Source organism: Lates calcarifer, linkage group LG6, assembly GCF_001640805.2.
Source record: "Lates calcarifer isolate ASB-BC8 linkage group LG6, TLL_Latcal_v3, whole genome shotgun sequence".
NCBI classification, from domain to species: Eukaryota; Metazoa; Chordata; class Actinopteri; family Centropomidae; genus Lates; species Lates calcarifer.
The window spans coordinates 26,663,146-26,690,344 of record NC_066838.1 but is presented as its reverse complement, the minus strand read 5'-3'; the positions used below and the strand labels follow the sequence as shown (position 1 = coordinate 26,690,344).

The window sequence follows — 27,199 nt, the reverse complement described above, 5'->3', positions numbered from 1 at the left end:
GTGTGTGTGTGTGTGTGTGTGTGTGTGTACCTCCTGCAGTCAGCCTCGCTGCCAGCAGCAGGCTGAACTAATCAGTTAGTGGGTTAGCTGCAGCGCTGCGTGACCTTTTGACCTCTGTCTGCTCTGACTGACGTGAAAACAGCAGAACCTGCAGAGCAACGACACACACACGTAAACATCCAGAGACTCACACACACACACACACACACACACTGCTGCCGCACAACACAACACAAACTATCAGCTGCCTCACAAACCAAATTCACTCAAATGTAACCATGGATACAGATGAGAAACATACACACTCCAGTGATTTGTGTGTGTGTGTGTGTGTGTGTCGTCATGATGGATGTGGTCTCTAACCAGAGGTAGCGGCTGGACTGCAGGTGGTACAAACCAAAGAATTCATCACACACACACACATACACACAGACTAATTGCTAATTGGTTCTGGTGTGTGTGTGTGTGTGTGTGTGTGTGTGTTACCTTGTGCTGATGCTGTGGAGTGTGACCGGTGTTTGACAATGTTCAGCTCAGCAGGGACCTGAAACAAACACACACATTAGGTTAAATCCCACAAACAGAACACAGACAGCGTCAGTAACAAACACAGTGTGAACGTGGTGTCGGCGCCCCCTACAGGCGGCATGTCGACTTCTTAAGGTCAAAAACGAAGAGTTGCAGTCGTGTGTGAACAGCAGCATCTTCACTGATCTGTCTCAGTTAACATGGGATGTGTTCAGGTGCAGTACTGAGTGTAGTTCACCTGTGGTCTGACAACACTGCTTTAAATATTTACACGGTTTTATTCCACATTATTTGGTTCTAGTTTATGACGGAGAGAAGAAAGAAAAAAAAACTGGAACTCCTGCTGAATGTAGCTTAGTTAGCTTAGCAGGCCTCATTAGCTGCCATCTTATTTTGGACTCATGGAATTAGGTTAAAGTTAAACTACATATTTAAACAGCTACATGAAAATGGATTCAATGAATTTGATATATACTCAGTACTCTGACAGATAGAGAACAGAAACAAAGGCAGAGTGAGTATAGTTTTCATCGTGTTAGCGGCTCTGACAGATGGAGCAGGTCTCAGTCTGCCCTCAGTCTTATTTCAGTTAAGATCCTTTCATGTGGTTTTGGGTTGTTAGTCTGCAGCAGGAACATTTGATTGTCTGATCATGTTTCACCTCGCAGATCTGATACAGTAAATCTCCGTCGACAGAAAACGCTTGTCGTGTCTGTGTTTCCTCTTGTTTAAAACCTGTGAACTGTGATCAGTCTGCAGCCCCGAGGCGAGCAAATGTTTTCACGTTCACCAACCAAAATAGACTCATGTTAAAAGGCTCATTAGAGCTCGACTGCGACACAAACCTGTCTGTGATCCACAGGACGCTCAGGGGGTTTTATACCTCCTGTAAATGGTTTCTGCTTTAGTGTGAAATAATAACTGACGGGCCCCTTGAGGGACATGAACCCAACTTTCCTCTGATGAAATTTTGTCCCCAACAGAGTGATAATAAAAAAATCACTTGATTCATAAAGTACCTTTTAACAGCAATTTTGAGGAAGCAAATATATAAAAAACTGTTTTCATCAGAGACTTTTGGTGAGGGGAATTTCCATTGGCAGTTTGTTTGAGAGTTTTAGTGACCTAAAAAAAACCACAAACACATTTAAACTGACCTAAAAACAAGAGTGAGCTTTGTGGCTTCAGAGAACAAAGAAACATTTTCAGTTGGGATGAAACAAGAGCACAAGTTTACTCGATGCGTTTCAAGGAGAACAAAGCGTCTTCTTGTGATATCTCAGGCTATAATCTCAGCTCTCTTCTTCATGTGTGTGTCTGTCTGTGGTATCAACTGTAACTTTTTTATCTGTACATACACATTAAAACAAGTAGATGGAAAAAAAAACCTCCATATCAGCAACTAATGTCACTTACACAACATTACCTGTTTAAATGTGGCTAACGTTAGCTTCCATACACTGGTCCTGATGGTGTGACACCATGGTAACAACTGTTATGCTCATCCTCAGACTGTGTACTTGTGCGTATGTGTGTTTGTGTGTGTTGTAATGAGGCGCTCTGCCAGTGATGCAGGTCTTCGGGGAAACGAACACACACACAGATGTACACTACACAATGAAACTATAACTGACACACACACACACAAAGCTAAAACTGAGAAGTGTGCACACACCTACTCACTGCCTTAAAACACACACCCACACACGCGCACACACACACGCACACAGCTCCACAGGTGGAGTAATGGAACAGTAAATCAATATGGTGACAGGAAGTTGGCGAGGCTGACAGGAAATGGAGAATCTCTCTGGGCGACTCCTCTCTGCTGCGCACCATTTCAGCGCCTGTGTGTGTGTGTGTGTGTGTGTGTGTGTGAGAGAGAGAGAGAGAGAGAGAGAGAGAGAGAGAGAGAGAGAGAGAGAGAGAGAGAGAACTGTTTGCTGCAAAAACTAAATCAAATTTTCTTTCATTTTAGAAGCTTGTGGTTTGTTGGATCTGAGTCTGGAGGCAGAAGAGAAACTTCTGTGAACTTTATTCATCAGACCACATTGTTTTGTTTTTGTAGTTGTTATTGTTGGGACCCTGATAAACATCAAAATGCACACGAACAACACCCACAGTTACACTGATTACACCAACAGCCCACACATATTCCCAACAGCTGAACTTGGTGGACTAGCTGGGAAGTCCTGATCAAGTTTTCTTGGCCCTGATCCTGATCTGAGTCCTTTAACACTGGGTATCTGCCAGTTCTGAATCCAATCCAATACTGATATTTACTTGAATGTTGATTAAATATGTGTCTGTCTGCTGTAGACTGAGAGCTTTGGCACAGATTTTTCAATAGCTACTTGATCCAAGTCCTGATTCCAAACTAAAAGGCGTTTGTCAGCGTAAAGTGACGTCAGTGAAGCTGCTGCCTGCAGGTTTTGAACACTGACGCAGTCTCCTGCTGAACATCAGCTGGTTAGCATGTAGCCATGTGGATGTTAGCATCCAGTTTAATGCTTTAACACAGCCTCACTGCTAGTGGCTGACTGTTGAAGCCAGTTCTGTTATTTTTTTTCAGTCTCTCTGTAAACATTCATCAGGTGCTGAAATTGTGCATCGAGTCTTCGCTTCTTGCTTTTCTCTATTAATATGCAACAGCCCATCTTCTGTCTGAACACACTTTTAGTTTCATATGTAAATCTCCACGTCCCTGCCTTCCTCGGCTGTGTGAGTGTAACCTCAGTCCAGCATTCTTTCCCAGGATTTATCTCTCTGTCTTCTGCTGGTCCTGTTGTAATCTCGCTCTCTGGTTTAGAGTTTCTGAAACAGCAGCAGCAGAGAGCCGGAGGGAAGATTTAGTTTGTCCTCCACAGAGGAGGGGACATTTGTCTTTTTTATTTATTTATCTTTCTTTCCTCTTTTTTTTTTTACAAATAGCTGAAGGCTGTAGCAGCACCTCCTCCTCCACTTCACCTCCCTCTGCTTCCCCTCCTCAACTCTCCTGTCACCCGTCCTCCACCTACACCTGGTAGCCCGCTGACCTGCACAGAGGAGAGCTGTGTGTGTGTGTGTGTGTGTCATTGTGAGTCCCTGAGGCGATATTCTCCACCATACAAGCAGCTGTTCCCCTCAGAGCAGGAGGAGGAGAAGCAGCTGCTGCCTCTCTCTCAGCCTCACTGTGAATTCACTCTGTTAGTTTTTTATTTCGCAGACTGAAGGTTCACTCGGAGCCATCAGCCAGCTCAGTCTGACCTCCGTTATTTCACCAATTTCACCAAACCTGAAGGCTGGAATAATGTTTCTGCAACAACACTCAGCTGTGTCTCTGTGGATCTATGCTGAGGAAGAGGGAGTCATGGGTAACACTGTGGGGCTGTGTGATCACGCACATTAAAATAGCTGACTGGTTGTTCCTCCTCCCTGTAGGAAGGAGAGTTTGTGCCGTAACCAAAACAAAGAAAAACATGTTCAGGCACGTAAACATCTGTACAGAACATCTGCGCATGTTAAACTGTAGTTTAAGAGTCCATTTAGTTCCATATTTATATTTATGTGATACCGTGCAAAGCAAATGAAGCCTGATATGATCTGTATCCGTGTTAAGAAGAAAAATTAGAAATATATCTGAGATAATAACATAGTCTGTATTTCGAGTTTCTTGTACCTTTACTGTGCTACTACCCTCAGAGGTGACACACTCGGTGTATACACCAACACGTCCTCCAACCTCAGATACGACCCAGAAATTCCGAGTTCTGTCGGAATTCCAACGCAGAAAGTCGGAGCAACCCCACAAACTCCGGCATAAGAATTCAAGATGGCTGCTACATTTTTAGTAGCAAACACTCATGCATAGAGCATTGTTAGCAACTGGTATCGCTAACAATAGCAAACAACTGTTAGCAAGGAGTTTAAATAACTGTGTCACTGCGATCACTGAATCCACGGTTTCAGAAGCAAAATAAATCCACACAAATCTTTTATGCGACTCTAAAACGGAGGAAGCTAAACTAAACCGACAGTAAGTCAACTAAGCTTGGAGAACTACTGTAACTGACTAGTTCTAGCATGTTCCCAGTTGGCTAGTATATTAGCAATGACCTCACCACCTACAGCAGCTCATATAAAGCCCTGCGTCCACCAGCTGTTTAATGAGGACGTGTGGATGCTAACAACAAGCTAAGATTACACTGCTCTACACAAACCTGATGAGGCACTTTCAGACTTTTGGATAAAATTCAGAAACTATAGCGTCAGGTTTTTGATGCCAATTATAAAGCATTCAGATTTCCCACATACCAAACAGTGAGTCAGGAGGCGAGTGGAGACAAGGATGTTTGACTCTAACTGAGATATAAACGCTTTCCTGACGCGCTCACTGAAACGCTGACGGACATTTAGATTTTCATGTTGAGATGAAAACATGTCAAGAAGACACCTGGACACAGGCTGATATTTGAGCTCACACACAGTTTATATTGCACTTATATTCATTGTATTTCTGTTCAGGATACTTTTAGTTAACATATTTTCTATCTGTTGTTTTTAAACTGAGTGTCCCTCTTCTTCTGTGGTTTCCCCTGCAGCTCTAACCCAACAGAAAAAAACCACCAGAGGCAAAAAGAAAAAGATGCATCACTAATCTACAATTTGCCCAAACACTCCTGCTGATGTTCACACTCCTCCTCATCTGTTCTCTAACTTCCACATGTCCACTCCTCTCTCCTCCCTGTTGTCCTCCTCCTCCCCTTCTCCCTCGTCTTTAACTTCACCTTTAACCAGTGCAGTATAAACAGTGTGTACCACAGACATCAGGTTTCTGTCCACCTGTTTTATAAGCATTTTCAATTGTGCATAAAAAAGATTTGTGGGAAGAAAAACCCTCAAATATTACTGGTTTTACACTTGGCAGAGGTGGAAAAGTTGACGGACTGACAAAGACAAAGAGCAACAGAAACAGATCAATAACGTCATTCTGTTGCAGCCTCTCCTGCACTTTGATAGAAGACAGGAAAACTGGCGTCACTCGCTGTTTATCTCAACAAACCAACTGTGTGTAATGTTTGGAAAAACACAGTAATCTGCATTTTCTGACACAGGCCATCTGTCAGCATGTGTGTGTTTTATTGAACAACAGCAACTTAAACAAACCTCTGTGAGTTTAAAACTAAATAAAGTCATTCATTCAGATTTTGGCAGGAACGACGATGTGTCTGGTCACACACGATTATCGAAGGGACAAATTTTCATATTTCCTAAATATAAGAAAAAGCCACGTTCAGGCTGATCTCCATCAGCTCCTCACATGTGCTATGATCCATCTGTCTGGAAATATGAAACACGTCCCTGAGATTTAAGTCTTCCAGGATTATGGAGGATCGACTACAGCACTTCATATTGTCAGGAGCTGAAACCTCTATGATTCAAAATATTACCCAAAGCTCTCTGACAGAGTCATCGCTTCATCTTTGTAGCTGCTGTCCAGCTGTTATCACAGTCAACCTTTGGTCCTGGGCAGTTTAAAATCATACGATGGGATGGGAGTCTTATCTCTCATCTTCTTTCTTCTCTCCTGTCTCTTCTTCCTCCTTCATTCTCTCCATCCACAGGCTATTTACTTCTTCCATACAGTAATAACCTCTCTCTCTCTCTCTCTCTCGCTCTCTCTATCTGTCTATCCTCTGGTGAAGTCAGATCTAATTAATTTATTACAGGCTGTAAACAAAACAGATTGGACACAGAGAGCTTCACCGAGCGACACAGGTCGATCAAAACAAGAGAGACAAAAATACATCACACACTCCTCCTCCTCCTCCTCCTTCACCTCCTCCTCTATTTCCAGCTTTCTCTCTCTCTCTCTCTCCATCTCTCTCTCTTTTCATCCCCCTCTCCATCCCTCCGGGCGGTTCATCCATCCTGCCCACTCAGAGACAGAAATAGACTGATGGAGAGCAGGAGAGCTCTGCTGGGAGATGACCACTGGACACACACACACACTACACTGTATTCTCCTATGGACACTCTCACCCTGTATATAAACAGCAGCAGCAGCTTTGATTGATACATGATCAATATTCATATGCTGCTGTTTCCAGTTTATTAATTGCACCGAGCCTCTAACCCTGATGAATGTAGGATTTACTGCAGAGGCAGTTCGACCCTGTCAGCCTGCTTTACCTGATCAGCTCAGAGTCCTGCACACTGGCTCTGTCGTGGAGACAGTTCCCACTAATTTATTTTCATTATTGATTCATCTGCTGATTATTTTCTCGATTAATCGATTAGTGTTTTTATCTAGAAAACATCAGAAAACAGTGAGAAATGCTCTCAGGCTGACTTGTTCCGATATCTTAGTCCAACCAATAACCAGTGATATTAAATCTATTATAATGGATGACTGTATTGATTGACTGGTGCCCAGCCCATATGGACTTAAGACACGAAGCAAACGCGATGATGGCTCCATGACTAACAAAGACAGACACTTCCATAACTTCAACCTGGATAGAGTCGTTAGCCTCAGCTGCCAAACATCCTCTATAAATGTCACCAAAGCAAAGGTTTAAAAAGCCAACATCTAACTGCATCTGACAACCAGAGCAAATCAGAGTTCTTCAGTTCTAACGTTTTCTTCAATCAGAGTACACAGGGCAGTAAAATACTGTAAAATAATCGTCTTCAATTTGAAAAGTGTTGGCTTCATATACATTTCTTGTTTCCAGTCTTGTGTATAAGCCTTTAATAGTTTTAGTTTCTGTATTTATATTACAGTGAAAAGTGCTGTTGCAGCCTCGTGACCGAGGACGGCCCCGTGTGATCCCAGTTAAAGATGTTTTTTGGTCAGTCCTTCCTCTGGCAGCTGAACACAGAGATTCCACAGCCTCAACAATTCAGCTTTCTGTTTTACAAGACAAGGCTCCCGCCCCGTGTCACCTTCAATAGGTCGTTTGGCAGAGAATTTATCCACCTCAGGAAAACATCTCATGGCTCGACTGTAAAAAAGGAAAACGACAGATTTCTGAGGCTAAAACCAGTGAGTGTGAATCTGTGTAGACCTCCTCTGTCCCTGAGGTGACTCAAACCCATCCAGACCTGGAGCTGGAGGTGGACTACAGACTGTGGACCTGGATCCTGTTGGGTTTACTGGTAGTGTCATTGGTAGCCTTATAGTCTTTAGGCCAACCAGTCGACAGGTCAAAGCATACATGCTACACTGCTATCTTTCCTTTTCTTTATCCAGGCGTTTCCATCAGAAATCATCAGCTCAGTGTCTCAGGTTAAAGTTGGGAGCACTGTCACAAAATCAGATAATGTAACATGGGTTTGAATCTCGAGCCCAGACAACCAATCAGCTCAGGTCAGAGCTGACGACTGCACAGAACAACATTTGAATTTTGCAAATAATTTCCCCTGAGGTCTGGATCGATGGTATCTCACTCACCCACACACACACACAGAGTCTACGTCTACAGCCATGTATCATGTTGTTAACCTTGTTGACAATACTTTCTCCTGACTGCAGTGACTACTGGGACTCAACCAGTGCAGCTGTGTGTGTGTTGTATCAGTGATAGATGAAGCAGCTACAACAATGACAGTCAGAGTCCCTGATGTACCTCTGACCTGTTTCCACTGAAAGAACATTAAAACCTTTAACTCCTGAAACTTTTCGCTTCTTTTTGTTTCTTTGTTTTTGGTTTGAATTATTTCTTTAATGCAGTGTTTGTTTGATTTGATTGGAATCAGTGTTGCCAGGAAATGAGAGAGGAGAAAGACGCAGAGAGCAGCCACATTCAAACAAATAAACATGAAGCCCAGTGTCTGAACTGGGCAACAATCATTCTGCATTATTACTGACATTGTTTCGTTAATGCCATATATTATTATACCCTCTGAAGGTTGCAGAGGCGGCTGAAGCAAATCCTAGCAGACATTGTTTGAGAGGCCGGGTACACGCTGAACAGATTAATATCCTACTGATATTTAAGAGAATACAAATCATTGTGTATATATATATATATATTATATATATATATATATATATATAAGATCACACTGGCTGATGTAGATATATAGACTGTACAGAAGAAGAGGAGGAATGAACTTTTCACATTTTACATCCAGAGTATGAAGGCGTTATCACAGGTCAAAGGTTTGACACTGACAATTTTAAAAAAAGAACATTCTGGTGTGAACGCCGCCTTCACCAGCTACTGTAAAATCAATCAATCAACCAAGCAGTTGATCAATAAACCAGTCAATCAATCATTCTGTTGTTTGTTAGATGAAAAATGAAAAAGATGTCAGGGCAGGTCAATGTGACGCCTCCTGAGCTTTTCTGTCTCATCTCTCCCACCTCTCACTTCGTCTCCACTCAGTGATCAGAAACACATGTGGGAAAACACACACACACACACACACACACACACACACAGAGGAATGTGGAGGAGTGCAGGTCATCTGGAGCTGAACCAGAATCATCTGCAGGGAAACAAACTGCAGAGTTCAGACTGAAACACAAAGCTGAAGTCCTTGAAAAGTTTGTTAGAGAGCAACTTAAACAATTTTTAGATACAAATGTTATTCTATCACAGCATCAGTCAGGCGTTAGGAAACAACACAACAGCACAGTAACTGCTGCTATTAAAGTAGTGGATGACATTACTGAGGCACTCGACTGGAAAAAATATTGATGCCGCTCTTCTTATCGATTTGTCCAGGGCTTTTGACACTGTTGTCCACAGCACCTTGGCGGATAGACTCGACAGTACTGGCTGATCTGAGCATGCTGCGAGTTTTCAAATTACTTATCAGCTAGAACACAATGTGTCCAGTCTGCAGAGTCTTCCCTGTATCCAAAGGCGTGCCTCAGGGCTCCATACTAGGGCCACTGCTGTTCTCCATGTAAATAATCAGTACTTTTGCTGGTGTTGGAGGCGAGGGAGAACAGAGAGATGAAGCCATTGAAACTGTGGATGCTCTGTTATCTTTTAGATCTGACGTGTGGAAGTATGATTTGACTGAATGTGCAAACTGTGTCTAATGAAGGTGGCAGGAGGGAAAACATCTTCTCTACACACACCACATTGAGCAGACACACATCTTTTCTTGTAAATTGTCCGGTGTAATCAGTAACACCAGTGTATCCCTACTGCGTTCCACGTTATGCAGATGATACAGTTATCTATTGCTCATCCCCTTCAGTAGGACAAAGCTTTGAACTCCTGCACCTGGTCCCATTTAACTCAACTTAAGTTGGTGTTAAATGCCAACTAATCTAAAGTCAAATGGCAAAGAGGTAACATCTAATCTCAACTGCTCAAAGAGTTGAAATTTGAACTGAAAAAATACAAACTCAGTTTTATTCTGAAGAAATCAGTGTCGGAGTGGTTATTTCTGTATGGTGACTTACCACAACTTGTACACCTGTGTCCAGGACACTTTTTTGGCCATTTTTCTGTTGCTAGTTCCCATTAAATTTAGCTATGTATCTATGTAGAGAGATGTTTCCATTCTTCCTCCCCTAAAAGGCTCTTGTTTCATCCACCAGGGAAACAGCCATTAATGAACACAACACCTGCTTTAATCACTGGACAGATCAGAACCGTGGGCAGTGATTCTGAAGTCAACAGATTTTCTCTGGCAAACACTTCAGGTGAATGAACAACTCAAAAAGGTGGATGTCACTGTCACTCACCTCATAACTCACTGTCAGGTGACACTTCAGCAACATAATTAATGGTGATAAAAATCATCACATTCAGTCTGACTCACTTGAAATTTTGCACAACTGTGGTCCCAGACTCTGTGTTATGAAACACATGTTTAGAAGGTTTAAACAACAGCGCAGTGATTTGTTTATCATTTGTCTTCTGCGCTGGATCATGAGCTGATGAAAAGCAGGGGAGGGAAGGAACCACTGTCAGTCGCTGAATGTCCTTGAATGCACCACTCTCATGCTTCAAGTTGCACATTTGGATGTGATGACTTCATATGTGTGAGTGTGTTGTATGTAAATGTGTTGAAGTGAATGTACAAATGGATGAGAGCTGTTAGTGTGTGTGTGAGAGAGGAAGTGTGTGTGTGTGTTCATTGTTTGGGTCCAACCTGCATCATTAATCAGGAATGTGAGAATGTGGGGCTCCTGTTACTGGGTCACAACAAGGGAATGGACTCACTGGAGTGTGTGTGTGTGTGTGTGTGTGTCTGTAACAAGCACACATATACACAAAAACACACGCACACACACACTCGGTGTCACCTCTCTCATTCTGCCTTGTCTCCTCCCATCTGTGTCCTCGTGATAACAGAGTGTTTTTGGTTTCAGAGGTTTTTTTTGCTGCTCTATCCTTGGTCATTCACACACACACACACACACACACACACTGCAATTTTCCTGCAATCCAACCACACCTCTTTTCTGAACCAAAGAAGCTCAACATCTCAGCTGCACGGCCTTGTTATCTTGAGATAACGAGCTTTTTGTGATTAAAGCTGAATATCCTATTTCCTATTTTCATAGGATTAAAAATAATAATTCTGTGCAGCTGTATATCTCATTATCTGAAGATATCTAAGTCATGGCTGGAGAGCCCATCAGACAAATGGAGCTCAGTGGATCAGATATTTAACATCTTCAGATAACTGGCTTACAGCCACAAATACAACAAGGATTATTTGATCCTGAGGTAATGAGATAATTCAGTTCTGAGTGCAGAATAATGATTTGAAACGTTGAAATAACTTTCAAAAGTAAGACTTATCACCAGGAGAAAAACCCCAGCTGTTCCCATCAGGTCTCTCCTGGTTAGCAAACTAAATTAGAGACGAACATAAAGAGATTTACCTGTCGACTGTGTCGAGTCTCCCGCTGTGTTCAGTCCTGTAGAGACACACAGAGACAGAGGAGAGAGTTAACAGAGGACAGAGACTCTGACGGCTGTTCGCTTTGTTCTCAGGTGGTTTTTACTGTAACTCGCACAGACACCTGCTCTGTCAGGTTCACTGTACTCTGCAAAAAACCCTTACAGACAGCACTGAACCAAACATTACAGATACTGCAGCAGCGTCGTGTGTGTGCAAACATCTGTAGGGAGGCTCAGGTGGAGGCTGACAGGTGGAGGCTCAGGTGGAGGCTGACAGGTGGAGGGTCAGGTGGAGGTGGAGTGATAAAGTGCTGCTAACTGTGGTTACATGTGTCTGAAGTTTGGTTTTAGCCTTCAGTAACAGCAGGAGTCACATCTTTTCAGGATATTTTCAATCACTGAGTATAACCAACGTCAGCAGGTTGTACTGATGTATTTCCACTGGCAGAGTCTGTGAATGCGGCAGTCTTTTCTGGATGTTTCTCCTGTGTGAGACTCACTTTATCATATCCAGAAAAAAATCCAGAAGCTAAGTAGCTCCCAGTGTACAGTCGCCTCTCACTGACAGCTGAGATGTATTAGCAGTTTTTTAGTTTTTGGATTTTACGGTGAGAAATGTCTCCGGCAGCTGCTGCTCCTGACGACATGGAAAACTCAGGAGCAGGAAAAAAGCAGCGTGCACTACCACAGGCAGCGGGCATGTCATGTTTCACTTCCATTCTGACACCGAGAATATAATATAAAATGCAGTTAATGGAAGTGTCTGTTTTCATGTGGTGAAATGTACAGTTAAAAAAACACTGGAGACTGTTGTGTTTGTTTTTCAGTCCTCGTCAGACTTTGGGATTATTGTTATGGGAATACAGATATTCACTTCCAAACATCACTATGGGGGGATGGGAGTCTCCACCTCCACCATTTTCTGACAATGCACAAGGCAGCGACAGCGATGTTTCCCCAGGCTGAATTATTCCCCTGAACGTGCTCACATGTAAAATGCAGATTAGAAACCTGGTTAATCTTATACACAGTCAGGAAAATGTGAAGCCTTCAGGAGAAATCTGAATGGGAAATCAAGTTCCTCTGAATCCCCGACCCAGAGCTACTCTGGGTCCTGGTGGCCTACAGGTTTGAATCACAGTGTCCTCAGTTACAGTCTGTGGAAAGCAGTAATACTAATGCATTCTGAGTCGCTAACGCTGCAGCACAGTGACTGTTAGCATCCTGTTAGCATCCCGTTAGCTAGCTAGCAGGAGGAGCGCTGATGCTAACGCAGCGCTGCTATTTATAACAGTTACAGTGTTAGGGGGCGGGGCTATGCTGACTGTTTCAGACTCGCTGCAGTAACACGGAGGTTACACTTGTTTTCAGAAAATATTTTCCAACATAAACAACAAACCTCTTTACACAGACGTTAATGTTGAACACCATTCCTCCACGAACAGTATAAATGACCTCCAAAAGTATAAAGAAGTAAATCAGCTGGCTGCAGGAAGCCGACTGTAACCCATTTAGTTAAGTAGTTAAACGCGCTGAATAAATCAGGATACTAGTGACAGCCTGTCAACATGACGGATGGGTGTCAGGGCGGTAACCAACTAAAGCAGGAGCAGGAGGAGGAGGAGGAGGAGCAGGAGGAGCAGGAGAAGGAGGAGGAGCGAGGAGACGATGAGAGGAGGAGGAGGAGGAGGAGGAGGAGGAGGTGACTGAAGGCACATTTACCATCTGTAATCAAAAGAACTCCATGTTGGACTGTCGCCTCCTCCACCCCTCCTCCTCCTCTCATTCTCCCCCTCCTCTCTTTCTCTCTCTCTTCAATTTCCTTCCTTCTGTTACAAAGCATGACCGGCATACTGATGGCGGGATTACGCACATGCACACGCATACGCACACACACACACACAATCTAGTGAGAGAAGTAATGACTTTCTGCCTTCTCTCTCAATTCGCTCCGAGCTGCCAATTCCCACTGGGTAGGCTGTGTGTGTGTGTGTGTGTGTGTGTGTGTGTGTGTGAGAAAGAAACAGAAAGAGCAAGAGACACGAGGGAGGTGATACAACATCTCCAATTAGCTGGGCTGGTGGTCTGTTTGGGGGGGGGGGTTCAGTGTGTGTGTGTGTGTGTGTGTGTGTGTGTGTGTGTGTGTTGCTGGATAATAAGACCACACAGTAGAGGTCCTCAGGCAGGTCAATGACCTGAACTTGAACCTGATCTCTAGACTCTCTGGTCCACCTCCAGGCCCAGGTCTCTGCTCTGTGGAGACAGACAGGGTCTGATAAACAGTCGGCCATGACGCCTGTTTTGTTTTGTGTGTTTTGTGTGTTTCTAAGCAGGTTTGCCTGATGGGACGTCTCAGTAACCTCACAGCCACGGTCGGAGCTCAGCACTGATCATCTGAACCATCATCTAGGAAAACCCCCGAGTCACACCTTAGTTTGTCAGTCAAATCATTCACTCGCTTTTTAGCTGCATCATCGTACGTAAAATAACAGAGGACAACAGAGATCGTCTCTGTTTCTGAAACAAACCGCACAGGAAGACTGTCTCCATCCACACACAGGTTTGTTTCAGCCTGTGACAAAAACCCTCTGACTGAAACTGTCGCATGTCACATTTTCCATGAGAATTAACAGGAATATATAGGAATTAACTGGGAATGTGCAGAAGTACAGGTTAGCCTGTAACAAGGAACTTCAGTTAAAATAAAATCTTATAGCATAATGTGGATTAAAACAACCAGATTGAATGGATTTAATTACATGTGAGCCCACAGACGACATCCAGTCGGCTCTGCTGGTATCACTGGGTGAATAGATTTAAGTTTAGTTATAACACCATGTTTCTATGTTCAATGAAAGAATCGATTAAAGTTCAACTCACAAAGAAATCAAAGTCAAAAATGTCTGTTTTTTTCCATCTGCTTCTAAAACTACATGTTTATGTTTTCAGATAGAGTTTGTATAAATTACGACTAAATATCACATTTAATTCAAATTTCTAACTCAATATTTCCAAAATTCCCTATCTTAACTTCCCATGGAAGGTTTCTGGAAACCAGGAGCTGGTTCATCCTCCTCTTCCTCGTTTGGGATTTCACTGTGCAGTTGTGGTGTCACTGAGAATATTTCCCATAATCCCTGGTTTATCAAAGAACACACACTGAAACATTCTTCATGGACGATAATTCATTTTAAAACTGAAACCTGGAATTCTGTCAGATCTCTTCTTGAATCTCATGACGTTGACGCTGACATCATCGTCAGCTGTTAACATTAATTAAAGTTTGAGTTAAAGTTTGAGTGGAGCTGTTTCACCATTAACATGATGATATCAGCTACAGCCGCTGACGTGACTCAAACCAGAGGAAGCAGCAGCTGCAGAGGAGAAGCTGCTGACGTCAGCCTCATGTTTCCTGCACCCGTCTTTGCTAATATCAAAAAAACCAAGAGACAGAAAAAGGTTCCATAAGAGATGAATTAGTTTAAGAGTTGATCTGATGTGGAACTGGATCCAACAGGGACCAGGTCAGAACCAAACCAGCTACTTAAAAAAACAACAGTTTCAACAGTTTCATAAACTGTCAGAGCTGTCACACACACACACACACACACACTTCCTCTGGTCAGATTCAGTCTGAACACACATCTCTGTGGTTGAACTTCCTGTCTGTGTGGTCAGACCAGTGGCCAATCATCTTCAAGCGACAGTGATCATCTGATCATGGTCTAAAGAAGAAAAAAACATCTGCAGGAAGAACAAACACTTTAACCTCCGACCTCAAAGAACGAGCTCCGGCTGCACCTGTGACGCCTGCGAGTCTCACCTGACTGCACGTCTTCAGTTTTCACATATTCTACAACACCTGCCCCCGAGCTGAGTCAGCCGTGAACCCTGCAGCTGATTCAGGCTCCGTCAGTAACAGCTTCACTCACTCGTCTTTTAGGGAAATGTTCTAAAACTGATCGCCATCAAGAGCAGGTTCACAGGAAGTGACACGCTTCCTGTCAGCTTCATTTGTTAAATCGACTGATTATCAACGAGTGACTGGGGGGGGTGGGGTGGGGGGGACAGAGAGAGAGGGAGAGGGGAGAGAGAGGGAGAGGGAGAGAGGGAGGGGGGGGAGACAGGGGGGGGGGGGGGAGAGAGAGGGAGGGAGGTGGAGAAAGAGATAGAGAGAGAGGGAGGGAGAGAGAGGGAGAGAGGGAGAGAGGAGAGAGTCAGAGAGAGAGAGAGGAGAGAGAGCAGAGAGAGAGAGAGGAGAGAGAGAGTCAGAGAGAGAGAGAGAGTCAGAGAGAGAGAGAGAGAGAGAGAGAGTGATCGGCATCTGAGAGAATCTCCAGTTTCCAGATTCTGCTGCTGTTTAGTATTGATGGATACTGCACTGACGCCTCCACACACACACGCAGACACACACACACGCACACGCACGCACGCACACACACACACACACACTGAGACGCCACCAGGTCAGATCGAGTGACAGCGGAGGAGGAGGAATTTTGGGAGGGTGGAGGAGGGTAAGTGATGGGGTCAGAATTTTAAGTGCTGAGAGAGTGTGTGTTACTGTGTGTGTGTGTGTGTGTGTGTTACTCTGTGTGTGTGTGTTACTGTGTGTGTGTGTTACTGTGTGTGTGTGTCTGTGTGTGTGTGTGTGTTTATTTTCCACCAGTAAAAATCCTCCAATTCTCATTTCATGCTTCAGTGAAAAGCTTCATCCTTGTTTCTTCCCCTCCTCCTCACCTCCTCCTCTCCTCATCTCCTTCTCTCTTTTTGTCTCCTTTTCCCTCCTCCTTCCTCATTTCCTAACCTCTCCTCATCTCATCACCTCTCCTTGATTCCTCTTCTCCTTCCCTAGACTCGCCTCCTCTATTTGTTTCCTCTCCTTATCTCCTTTCCTCTCCTCTCTTCACCAAACCTTATCAGTCTTTTAAATCCCTCCTCTCCTGCAGCTCATCCTGACACTTAAGCTTTAAATCCATCACCTTCAGTCATTTATCCTCTTGGTGTCAGTGGTCTCAGGTGTGTGTGTGTGTGTGTGTGTGTGTGTTGACACCTGACCTGAAAACATTCACTGATTCATTGAAGGACCGATCGATGTGTGAATCAGTGCTGGAGACAGGAGCTGTTGTAGGGACATGTGCTCTGACAGGTATCAGGTGCTTTGCAAGGTGAGGCGGTGAAAGTAGGGTGGAGAGTATTTTGGGATGGTGTCAGTCTCCGGTGACCGTGGCAACCGTCGTCTCGACCACCAACAGGTTTCCCCCACAGGACGCGAAAATCATCTGTGACCTTCATCGGAAACACACTTCACTTCCTCCTGCTGTCTGTCTGCACCCTGCTCCGTCAGTCTGAATCACTCTGCTCCATTTCTACTCAGCATGTCACAGCTAATGGAGCCCCGCGGACACACACACACACACACACACAATAACACACACTACACTCACACACACTCACACACAGACAGTGACCTAATCAGTACCTCTCCTGGAGACAGTGCTGGAGAGTTTAATTCTCCTTCTCGCTGTGTGTGTTTGCGTCCGGTGGGGCGTCATGAGATCATGTCTGACTGCTGCTGTTTTATTCAGCAGCTCTGTCTCTGAACTACACACCACACTCACTGATACCAGCTGCAGCTAAATAAACACAGTTAGACCCAAGCTGGGAACAGAGTATGAAATTATCAAAACCTACAAAAACTAGACGCTCCACACATTCTGCACCAAAACACTCTGCATCTGAGTCGGCTGCAACAGACCACGAGTGACAACAAATCATTCCTGAACTGAACATGCTTTGCTTACTTATACTACAATCTGTAGGAACATTATTCCTCCCAGCACCAGTCTGCACTGACTGGTCGAACAGAGCAGCACCAGCAACCACCATTTAAAACCAGTGGAGATCATTATCTATGGAAACAACAGCTTCTAACAGAACAGGCACAAACAGACCAACGCTGAGGTCCAGGCTTTACTCAGTGTATGTGTGAGTCCCCAGACCTGTATGGTTCAAAACCCCCTATAAGATTTTACCCACTGACCCAGACCAGAACAGACTCAGTCCAGTATGTCCAATATGTCTGACCATTTTGACAACAACAGAGATTTCTGCCCGTCACCATCAGCAACTTCCAAAACTGGAAAAACTGGAAAAACTGGAAAAACTGGAATATTGTTGTGATTGACACAAACGTCTGACGTGCAAAAATGTAACTGTACATATAATTTACCAAATTAAAAACATGGATTTACTGTGATGTTTCTCCTTAATAAGCAGAAACCTCCTCTCCTCTTCTTCTCTCTGATTAATAGCAGCAGTGGCTGTTGTTGTGGAAGTTTCACAGTAAAATAACTTATTACAAGCTGCAGTTAGTTTGGCTCCTCTGCTGCTGCAGAGACTGTCACTGTTTAAAGCTCTTCTATAAAGAATTTAGGTTCATTAAAACTAAACCTCTCCCTCTCTCTCCCTCTCCCGCCTTCCATCCTTCTCTCCGAATCTCTCTGAAGGTCAGCCGCTCCAAAGCGGCGGTCTATAACGATTACCAATTTCATCAATTCTGCTACAGCGAGGGAGGTTGAGGGGGAGGATGAGGGGGAGGGAGGGAGGCAAAGGCTTTATCGTGTAATTGCACAAGGAGGGTGAACACCAATCAGAGCGGTTCTAGGATAAATAAAAAACCAGCTAACTGACCTTCTGTCGAACTGAAACAAAGTGAAAAGGACAATTAAAGTGCGGGAGATTTATGAGGTGATTTATGAGGCACTGATGGAAAGTCACACTGCAAACACAGCGGAGAAAATACTGCGGCACGTTGGGCTCAGACAGAAGCGACTGGAAAGACAACCAATGGTCTACAGTGCAGTTAGCGCCCCCTACAGGCAACCATATGAAAATGCTGGACAGAGCAAACAACACCCTGGAGATAAGGATATAAAGTCTGTCCTGAGGTGGTGCTAGAGGAAAGACCACAGGGTCAGTAAATCCTCTGGAGATCAGGAGTGAAGATGTGATCATTAGAGTGAAAGTGGAACTCTCTCACTCGATCAAAGGTCAGCTGATTACTGACTGATGACTGATCTTCTGAGGAGCATGAATACAGCATACATCTCACTGCTGATGGACAGACCAACGTCTTTATCCTTAAACATAACACGTCCATTTACATCTGTGTTTTACTGCCACAGGCTCCTTCAGACGCACAACTGAAGCCTGAAACTCAAACTATTTGCTTCCATTGCAGCTCAACCAACACAACACACACATCTTATCCCGTCAATCACTTACGAAGGTTGACATTTATCTGAGTGTAGGAACTTTGTTGTTGACAATGAAAACAATGGAATGGTTATTTATGAAAAAAATACATGGAGGGCTCTCTTACAGCACTGAAAATGTTTTAGAAAAAGATTTTAAATGTGTCATAATCAAACAAAGACGCCGGTCACCTTCCATAACACGGTGTCAGTCATTTCTATGGAAACTAGCAAAGAGAGCCCAAAAAAAAAAAGAAGCCCAAACTGACTTTGGTCCAAAACTGAAATCTAAAACCTCTAAATTCCCATAAAAGATGTCGAGGACATGACTCTGTGTCCTCACAGGCAGTTACAGTTCTGGTTTGATGTAATGGAAATCTTAATGATTAGAACTCAAAGGTTGATCTGAACCTTTAAGGTTGAGACTGACTGACTGAGGAGGATCTGATGTTTTCACTGTCAGACAAGAAGAGGGAGTAGAAATAATGGAACACATTAAAAAATAGTGGAGTGGAAGCGAAGCAGCTCCACCAACACACACACACACCACACCACACACACACACACACACATACACTCATAACTGTATTAAAATCTTTATGACACGAATCCTGTTTTACATCTTACAGTGACCTGTACTAACACACACACACACACACACACAGTACACTGCCTCAGTAACTGTATTAAAATGCCTTTCTATGGAACACGAGAGTCCCTGCTGTTCTATACATCTGTACAAGTGACCCTGTTGACCTAACACACACACACACACACACACACACACACACACACACACACACACACACACACTCGCCTCACATGCCTCAGACCACTGGCTTTCTAAAAGAATCAGTATTAGAAAGAGAAGAACAAAGAGAAGAAAAGAAAAGAGCGACAATGTGAGAAAAAGTAAAAGTGACAAAAACGAAGTGAAGCAGAGACACAGAGAGAGAGAGACTGTAGAGACTGAGTGTGTGTGTGTGTGTGTGTGTGTGTGCGCCCTGCAGGTTCCAGCTTGTAACGAGTTCAAAGGTCACCCGGCTGCGTTGCCATGGTTTCAACCTTGGCCGAGCAGGATCAGCTGACTCTCTGTGATGATGTCACTGTGTGTGTTTTGCTCAGCAGCACTGCAGCAGCACCATCAGGACTTCCTCTGCGTCCCACACTGTTTCTACAACCTCCTCCACCCGCTACCTATTTCTGATAGTGCTTATTTAACATGAATGATCTTTGCAGAGGAGGAATCTCCTGTGATTTAAACACATTCATTCTTCATGCATAAGAAACAATAAGTGATAGTTGGTTACAGCCATCTTAAAGCTGGAGTGCTGGACTTTTACATATTAATGAACATTCAATCCCTCACTCTCTTCCAAACAAGTTCCTGCTGTGCTGATTGAATCTATCAGCAGCAGGCAAACACACACTCTCAGGGGTTTAAATCTGGTGTCTGTGTTTCTGATAGCGAGGCCTTTTACATCAACCAGCAATGACTGGTTTGCCAGAGCTGAAGACGGGAGAAACCTTGATGGAGAAGGAGTAGGCTACAGCAGCTGTGGAGGAAAACCCTAGAACGCATCTGAGAAACGTTCCTGATGTTCCAGATAAAACAGAAACTCGGCTAATGGCCTATCGATGTTTATTCTGGAGCGGGAAAACAGAAAACAGATGACAAGTCTTTTCCTGTTTTTCGTAGTGGAATAAGAAACTGGAAACAAAAAACAAGACGTTTTCCAATTTCAGTTTCGGAACAATGAAATCAGAAAACAAAGAAGGACTAGGATTTTTTTGTTTTGTTTATTTCTAACACAAGGAAAAAGAGAAATCAGTTAAAAGCTAAAAAACTGTCTGCTTCGTCATGTGTCAAAGTATTTTTGACAGGATCCCTGTAAGCTAGCACAGAACTTTTCTAACCTTAGCTAGCTATCTTCACGCAGGTGAAACAAAGGTGAAAACAAATGACCTTAGCTGGATATTTCTGTGCAGCATAGAAAAGAATTAACGACTGAAACAGTCGTGTTTCTTGCTCATCTGTTTATCATCCAATCGTTTGGTCGTTATGTTCACGGACCAAGTAATACAGCCTCACAAAAGAAAGCACAATGAGCACACATTGATAGTGTTTGTGTATTTACACTGACTGCCAGTAGGGGGAGACAAAAGTTCCACATCGCAGATTCAATGTGGAAAACAAGACGTGTATTTATCACTCCTTCATGCTAACCTGACAGCTTTCAGTTCAGACTTGAAACACACTGGAAAAAGTCCATCATGGTGTTTCCATAAAAGTGTCTCTGCTGTGATTCAGACATCAGACTGACATGTATAATTACCACCACATTTATGTAATGAGGTGAGGGTCTGAATGGAGGCTATAACTGGATGTTCTCATAAATATGTTGTGCAGAATATAAACACTGCACCTCCAAAGTCTGTAAGGAATCACAGAAAATGTCACAGCATCTCACTGATGTTTGGAACAAGAGCAACGTGATAAATTTAACTCAGTGATCATTTTAAATTCATCTCTGTAAAGCTTTCAGTCTGAGTCACATGTCGCACACCAGCTGATGAAATATGAAGAGACACAACGACAAGACTGGAAATACAGTCAGAGAGAAGAGAAGGTCGAAAGGTCAAAGAGGTCGAGAAGCAGCTTCAGGCAACAGTGTCATCACACACACACACACACACACACACACACACACAGTGTTTCGTGACAACAAGCCGTCTGTCCTGAAGCTGCTCCAGTTTTCTTTGACATTGTTGAAGAAACTAAAGAAGTTAAAATATCAGCAGACAGATTCTTAGGCCTCCAATGGTTCAGTGAAGAGGAGAAGAAAACCCCCAAACACACACACACACACACACACACACACACACACACACACACACACACAGTTAATCCCTACCTCTCATGTTCTGACACAACAAACGGCCATCAGTCAGACCACACACACACACATCAATAGGAAACCATCAATAAACAAAGCATCAATAAGTGCAGTTACATACCATAATTACAGCCCGTCAGCTGAAGAGACGTAACAGAAGAAGAGAAGATGCTGTGAAAACTGATCAATACCGTTATCCAACAGGGCTGCTCGACACCAGCCACTCATACGAACCGTCATTAAAGGCATCACCGTGAGATTTATTTCCCTGTGTCTCTACACACAGAGCGACACAGGAAACAGAGCAGCGATGGAGACAGTCATCTCCGCTGTTAGCAAAGACACTAAACTACTCATCAACCATAACAGATGCTGCAGGAGCTTCCTCCATCTCCGTCCAGTCTGATCATCACCTCACACAAGGTTCAACACAACAAACACTAGTTACAGCTTATTAACACACACACACACTGAGTGCACACATTGCTAGCTAGAGTTAATGTTAGCACAGTTCAACATTAGCAGTTTGGAGCAAAAAACCCACAAAATTTCTATTTACAAGACAAAAATGTAGTTTTTATCTTTAAGCTAAATGATTGTTCTGTCAAACTCGTTCACACTGAACCTGTAATGACCACTGAAGCCTCTAGAGGACGCTGTTGTTACGGCTTAGTCTTCTCATCATTTAAGTTCCATACATTTACTAACTTTACCGTTTTATATTAGAGATGTTTTTCTGGAGGATCTGCTTTTAAACAATCTTCTAAATAGAAATACATATTAGTTTACTGTAGTTTTACTTTAATAATTTTCATCTTCTGTTTTATGATAAGTTGACATTGAATTTTTTCCTGACAGCAGCAGAGAGAGTTTGAATTGTGTGTGTGTGTGTGTGTGTGTGTGTGTGTGTGTGTGTGTGTGTGAGTTAATGTTTGAAGAGTCAGGGTCAGAGAGTGTTTACATTCCAGCTGTGGCAAAGTACCCATCAGCCTAATTTACCCTTATGTGTGCAAGCGTGTGTGTGTGTGTGTGTGTGTGTGTGTGTGTGTGGGATAGCTGGTGGGAACACAGAGGCCAAATCGTAATAGTTTCTGTCAACAGAGTTCCTGCCAGCACTGACCACTGTAGCTCACACACACACACACACACACACACACAGACAGACACACCTGCAACACCAGCCGCTGTAACAGAGCAGAAGTCAGAGGTTTTAGACTCAGACCTGTTCCTCCAGCACAGCTCGGTCATACAGGTGTTTACAGGTGTTTACAGGTGTGATCACAGTAAATATGACAACTCAACTCAGACACCATGACATCATGAAACCTGACTGGACATGCAATGACTTAATGCTAACGTCAACATGCTAACATGCTCATAAGGACAATGCTAACAGACTAATGTTAATGTTTACCACATGTTAGCATGCTAACAGTGGCTGATTCTGAGGGGAATGTCAGTAGTTGTGGAGGTATTTGGTCAAAAACCAAAGTAGTGAACAAATGAAAATGTTGACCTGATGGTAGCTTTAGAGGAAAAATGTTCATCTTATCTGATTTATCTTCTGGGGACCATGAAAATCTGTATTAAATTTTACGACAATCCATCCAGTTTGAGCACGAGAGCACGTTCTTGACATTTTACAAAACCACAAAACAAAACAACTGAAGCTCAACTATTCACATATGAGCTTTGTGGAACTTTTTAACCACATCCCATGGTCTTCCTCAGTGAATGAAAGTGGCTCAGAGGTCATGAAGAGGTCATCACCCCGGTCTTTGTTCTGGGGTTGACTGTACACTTTCCTCTACAGTGGTTTCACACGTACGACTTGTTACTGTGTGACTGAAGTTTCACTCTCAGGAATCAAAGTGATAACACGGCTTCCAACTTTAAGGAGCTGGTAAATATACTTTAGATTATTCTCTCAATCAATTCTGTGGAAATATTTCAGTCTGGACCAAAGACGACGAGTTTAAGTCGAGTTTGTGTTTGAACATAATAAGCTTCCTGCTTGCACCATTTTCATGCTCCCCTGCCAAGTTTCCTCTCTGTACCTTCACTGTCAGTTTCTCTAATTAAAAAAAAAATCATCCGAGAGGAAAAATGAACCAGAGCTGAAATAATGAATTACTTAGTGAATCATCACAACAAAATTAATTAGGCAAATATTTTAATAACTCACTCATGGTTTCAGAGGTGTCAATCTTTCACTGCTTTTCTTTGTTTTGTATCACAGTGAAAGTGAATCTCTTCAGGGTTATAGACATCTGAAGACGTCTCTATTCTTTTCTTTCCATTCATTTATCAACTGAATTCTGCTCATATAACAGAAGAACACACAACAAACCACAAACTGACGTCCTCTGATTTATCTAATAGTCTAATAGTGACCAAAACCTCATGGTGGCACATGAAAGAGATGTCCTAGGATCAGCAAAGTCTTTGCAGTTCATCCTGAGGGGAACATGAATCTGTGAACCAAACATCACGTCGATCCCTCAGATAGCTGTGCTGGAGTCACATGACTAACTGGTCCTGCTCACAGCTGATGGAGGTTAGCAAACACTGTTTGAGTGACAGCTCCTCTGCACCTCACTCTGTTTCCCTCTTTGTTTCTATTTGTCTCAACTCATTTCATGTGTGTATATTCCCACTGAGGCCCTTTGTTACTTAGGCAAAGTGCAACATAAAAAAAATCATTATTATAATAAAAACAGAGCTGGGTGGAACTGCTTCCCTCCCTCCCTCCCTTCCTCCCTCCCTCCCTCCCTCCCTTCCTCCCTCCTCCCTTCCTCCCTTCCCTTCATCCCCCTTTTCTTCTTTCTTTCCTTCCTCTCTCTCACTCTCTCTCCTGACTGACCTTAGTGTTGTGCAGCTAAAACACACTCCCACGTGTTCAGCAAGCAGGAAGCAATAAACACACACACACACACACACACATACACACACACACATACAGTAAAAGCCGCATGTGAAACACACACACATACACACACACACACACACACTGCTGCAAACAAGTGTGACAAGTGTAAGTACAACATGGCCTCAAAACTAATGCAAGGAGCACATCAGTAAAGTGGAGCAACACACACACACACACACACAGTAACAAAGCTGCTCTAACAGCTCTGACCACAGAAAGTGACACACACATTGAAGTAGAGCAGAACCGAAGAGTCTCACACACACACACACACACACACACACACACTTTAGCAAATCAGCCCATTATTGACTGAGCTGAGCGCAGCAGCAGAGACGTTCCTGCACCGGCGTAAAAACAACAGAAAACTAAAGTAGAACAGAGAGAGCGGTGTACCTGCTGCTGCTGCTGCTGCTGCTGCGTCTCCTCCCTCTGGACCTCCTCGCTGTCAGCAGGTGTTCTCCTCTCTGACCCCGGGGCAGCAGGAGGAGGAGGAGGAGGAGGATGAAGGCTCCAGCCACTCACACACTCATCTCCTCCACAAAACTGTTGCTGCTGCTCCTTTTAGCAAATCCACCAAACTTCTGCTCACACTGACATGTCTTCCTGCATGTGTGTGTGTGTGTGGAGAGAAAGGCTGAGTTTGTAGTGAAAAGGGAGGAGGAAGAAGTCTCTCTCTCAGTCTCTTTTTCTTGCTCTGTTCCAGCGCTATGACTTCCTAACACCCCTCCCTCCCCTCTCTCTCTGCCGCTGCCTGTGTCTAACGGCGTCCCAGAGTTCCTCGGTGCAGCCGCCGCCGAGCCGCTGCTGGTAAAGCCATCTGTTGCAACACGTCTGCCTGCCTCTCCACTTTCACTCTCCCTCCCTCCCTCCCTCCCTCTCTCTCTCTCTCTCTCTCTCTCTCTCTCAGGCCGGGGCGGGTTGTTAGCCTCGCTGTTGGCCAATGAGGAGGCTCAGAAATCCCTCTCCCTGACTGGAACAGGAGGAGCCAGCAGCAGAGAGGACAAAATGAAATAAATACAAGAGGGAGAGAGAAACACAGAGAGAGAGAGAGAGAGAGAGGGGAGGTGGCCAGAGAAGGAAAAAGACACAGGGAGAGAGACACAGACATTATGTGGCCAAAAGTATGTGGACAGATACTTTAGCGTTCCTTCAGATCTGCGTCAGAGACAGTCCATCATCCTTCAAGTCTTTTCTCTTTTCTCAAAAACCCAGTTTGAACGTTTTCCCTCTACCAGGGTTACCTGATGAGTTTATGTCCTGAGGTGGAGGGAGATGAGTTACCTGCACATACAGTCACAGCAGCTGTGACATCATCATCATCACCGTCAAAATGGCGGCCGCTGAGCTCCCTCTTCATCTCGGTGAAGAGGCAGTAGTCTGAGGTGAACAGGCCGGGTGTTTGGCTGATGTCTGAAGACAGAGCTGACTCTCCATGTTCAGTTAGTCCACACAGAAACACCACAAAGGTTATTAACTTTAAACTGAGAGTTAACGTGCAGCTAACCAGAGTCATCACCGACGTATTTAAGACTTGCAAATAGATAAATGAGCAACTTTTCCTAGTTATGATAATAAAACATCGCATGGTTGCAACTACGTTTCCTATGAAATGTATTTGCTGTTACAGGTTCGCTTTAAAGTGGAATACAGTTGATCATTCTTTATTCTGTCTCCTGCGAGTCCTCAAACTTTATCAAAGTGCACAGACCGGTTTCTTTTTCCTATAATACACAGAAAGACTAAAACCAACTGAGACCACGACAGCTGATCACATCGCTCCTGTTCTCAGATCTTCACACTGGCCTCCTGTTTGTGAGGACTCACTTTAAAATTCTGCTGGTTGTTTGTAAAGCACTGAATGATTCAGAGCCAAAACATATTTCTGAACTGCTGCTTGGTTATGAACCGTCCAGACCTCTCAGATGGTCTGGAACAGGTCTGCCCTGTCTACAGAGTCTGAACTGAACCTGGAGAGGCAGCGTTCAGGTTTCATGGACCACATATCTGAACACACTGCCAGAAAACCTCAGTTCTGCTCCAACTCTCACTTCAGTTAAATCAGGGCTTCTGTTTGCCACTGCATTTTCTTAAATCTAATTTAATTTGTGATCATTTATTCATATCTTTCCACTGCACTGCAATTTGTATTCTCCTGTTTTATATTTTATTCTATTTTAGCTTGATTTTCTTTTATTTTACTCTTAAATCAAATATTCAATTTTGTTTTTCTATATAGTCTTTATTCTTTTCTTTGTTCTTTATTCCTTCTGTGCCTTCCTACATGTGCACAGCAGTTGAGCAAGAATGTTAAAAAAAACCCAGCACCACTTGCAAGGCTGTCGTTGTAAATATTTTAAATATATGATGCTTATGCACAGCTAGTGACTGTCAGTACCCGATGATGATGATGAAGTACAGCGCAGCCACTTTAATAATTAGTTTCAGCAAAGGGCAGGGCTGAATTTCCACTCAGCAGTTCATCTACCTGTGCCGTGATATCCGCAGACAGATGGTTAGCTACCGTTAGCTACCTGGCTACATGGCTGCAACAGACTTCAGCTCGCTGTTCAGTCAAATCCCACAACTTCCCCTCATGTAATCAGAGGTGACAGCTCATCAGTAAACACAAATACAGAGAGAAGATCAGTCTGTTTTCAGTCTACCCCCCTAAGAGCTGTGATTGCAATCTGTGACTGGAAACATCTTCAGGTGCACAAACAGATTAAC

The 27,199-nt window shown here is 43.6% G+C and overlaps 1 protein-coding gene across 11 annotated transcripts in view; it reads right to left on the bottom strand.

The window, feature by feature from the left end:
- Positions 1 to 25,318, bottom strand: part of sulf2b (sulfatase 2b) — a 65,250-nt gene extending 39,932 nt beyond the window's left edge. For 4 of the 11 annotated variants that reach the window (XM_051071504.1, XM_018689665.2, XM_018689670.2 and 1 more), the window contains exons 1-4: positions 24,866 to 25,318; positions 11,369 to 11,404; positions 487 to 544; positions 31 to 148 (exon numbers count right to left, since the gene is read on the bottom strand). The gene's annotated coding sequence lies outside the window, so the exon portion shown is untranslated. The remainder of the gene's footprint in view (positions 1 to 30; positions 149 to 486; positions 545 to 11,368; positions 11,405 to 24,865) is intronic. The other 7 variants (XM_018689674.2, XM_018689672.2, XM_018689673.2 and 4 more) reach the window with 4 other exon arrangements.
- Between the last annotated feature and the right edge of the window lie 1,881 nt (positions 25,319 to 27,199).